The sequence below is a fragment of the Marmota marmota genome, unplaced genomic scaffold (assembly GCF_001458135.2).
Source record: "Marmota marmota marmota unplaced genomic scaffold, marMar, whole genome shotgun sequence".
Classification (NCBI taxonomy): domain Eukaryota; kingdom Metazoa; phylum Chordata; class Mammalia; order Rodentia; family Sciuridae; genus Marmota; species Marmota marmota.
The window spans coordinates 3,177,330-3,179,819 of NW_025999960.1; the positions used below are offsets into that span (position 1 = coordinate 3,177,330).

General features: G+C 55.9%; 1 protein-coding gene across 1 annotated transcript in view; it reads right to left on the minus strand.

Annotated features, from left to right (window-relative positions):
* Sinhcaf (SIN3-HDAC complex associated factor) overlaps window positions 1-1,646 on the minus strand; it is a 35,194-nt gene extending 33,548 nt beyond the window's left edge. Inside the window, exon 1 of the mRNA XM_015493206.2 lies at window positions 1,460-1,646. The gene's annotated coding sequence lies outside the window, so the exon portion shown is untranslated. The remainder of the gene's footprint in view (window positions 1-1,459) is intronic.
* Window positions 1,647-2,490: the final 844 nt, after the last annotated feature.

A 2,490-nucleotide genomic window follows, 5' to 3' on the forward strand; every position in this document is an offset into this window, starting at 1 on the left:
CGGCCGTCGCCCCGAGTGCCGCGGGGCCCGCACGGGCACATGCAGCTCTTTGTTTTCTGTCCAGCCCGGCGCTGCCTACGTGCAGCATCAAGGATGTCGGAGTGTTTCTCAGGGGCGAGACACTTGACGAGCACCTCCGGGAAGGGTCCCGACCCGCGTCCCGAGGGTCCGGAGCCCCGTCCTCCCGTCCTCCCCTCGGCAACGAGCCCATTTAATCAAAGTTTTGCAGTGTCCTTGATGAGAAACGCCCGGATTGCCCGCCCCGCACAGGCTGAGAGTTGGCGACTTTCACTCTGCTTTTTAAACTGGCAGGACGCCATCATCAGCGAATCACATTGTCCTGCCGGCCGGACCTGCCCGACAGCGACCGCATCCCACAGCTCACAAGGAGCTGGACATTCAGACCCAGAGCAGGATTGCTGCCCGAAGCACGTGGTCTGTCATGTTGAGCACAAAAAGCGGTGCCCTCCGGAGTTCGCTCGCTCCCGCAGCGCAGACAGTGCCACTGCCTCCATCCCCCAGGAACTTAGCTTAACTGGCCATCTTAAACCGCGGGCGGTCACCCTCCGAATGGGAAGCCCTCGCGTAGCGCCCACACCTACGCTACAGGTGAATAAATGGGGAGCAAAACTTCGGGCTGCAAAGACACCTCGGCCACCAGCGGCTGTTGGGCGCGGTCCGCGGACAGCAGGCGTGTGGAAGCCAGGCTGTTTTTAAGCGACCGCGTGTTGCTCTCATTGTCGCATCCGCATCCCCCCGGAGTTCGGCAAACAACGCCACACCGCGTGCGCTCCCGAGAAACCCGGCGCTGACCACCGAAGGCCGATTTAAACCCCCTAGCGCCGCCAGCTCGGAAAGGAGATGGCAACTTAGTTTTCGAGCGATGGCGTTTATTGTCCACCCTATCAAAACACGCGCAGGGGGCTGCGATCAAACTACAGAACGAGGTTTCACAACGGCGCCCGACCCTCCTCGGGCTCGCGCCCACGCGGACACACGACCCCGGGCCGCCCAGCGACTGCCAGCAAGTCATTTTCCTCCCGGGCCTTCCAGCCACCGGGTTCCCTTTCGCTAGGGAACACTGCGGCTGCGAAAAGTCATTGTCACCTTCAACGTGGATCCCTCAACTCCGCGACTCCTCAGTCATTTCCAGGATCCACTCACTTCCCCCGGCCCCCGACTTTCGGTTTACCTCAAATACCCTCCCCAATTATTAAGTACACGTTAAACATGTACACACAAAAGACTCCGGGGTCTGAAAATCACAAAAACAGCGCTCCCAGCAATGCCATCTCCAAGACAAAACTTCCTGTGTTTGTGTGTACGTGTGTGTGTGTGTGTGCGTGTGTGTGTAAGGGCTGGGGGGAGGTGGGTGAGGTGAAAGAGGAAAAAAAAAAACACTCTGAAATCAAAGCCTGTGAGACAGTTTTGCACCAGAGTAATGATCAGAGTCACTCACCTTCCCAAAACTGCCGATCCACGCGCAATAGCGTCCCCGAGGTGCGGAGTGCACACCAGGCCAACCCCCTCCAAGCGCTCCCTCCTCAACTGCCTTGTCTAGGAAGATTGTCTCCTGCAGTTCTGCAGTTGCTACCGCCGGACGGGAAGGTGTAGATTCCTCTTTCCCTCTGCGCACGCGCGGCTCCCGGTACAAAATTCTCTTGAATCGAACTTATTTGCATACGGGCGCGCGCGCGTCGCGGACTGGGAGGGGAGAAGGCCGGGCGGCCGCGCGCGCTCCCGGGGCCTCTATTGTCCTTTTAAGGGGAGAAGTACCGCGGCGCGGGAAACGAGGCGGCCTGAGGGAAACGAGGGCGGGGACGGCTTACTACGGCGGACGTCACATAAACAAACGCCTCCTGGCTGGAGGCGACTGCGAAGGGGGAGTGGCAGGATGGGAAAGGCGGAAAGGTTAGCAACAGGGGGAGAAAACTAGGCTGCCTGACGTGCTTTGCACTCCCAAAGTTCTTAGGGATCACGACTTGGCGTTGAAAAATAGTTTTAAAACTGGTTTGCAAAATCCTCACACCTGTGCCCAGGTTCTGGCTTGAGGTGACCGAGAAGGTGTTCTTGTAAGCACCAGACTGAAGTTATACTAACCCCATGTTTGCTGAATTTTGTTTTAAATTGAGTTTTTATCTTTTAATCCTCCTCTACGTCAGCAAAGATTTAGTTTGAATGAGTCGTTTAATGAAGTCCAATTTTGACATCCTGTCTGGATACCAACTCCCGCGTGCCCTTCTCACACGGTAACCCAACCCATAACAATCCACGTTGTTGTTTTTTTTTCCCCACTTTAGCAGTGAGATTTCAGGCCTCTCAGAATTGAATGGTTGTTAATTTCCGTGGGAACAGTGCCGCTTTCTTAAAAGACTAGTCGGTGGAAAGCCAGTAATCTAGGCACACGCATACCTCCTCCAGCTGCTTGTAAAAGGTGTTCCAGTCACCCAGAAATAATACCACTAACTGGTGGTCTTGGGAATTGAAAAA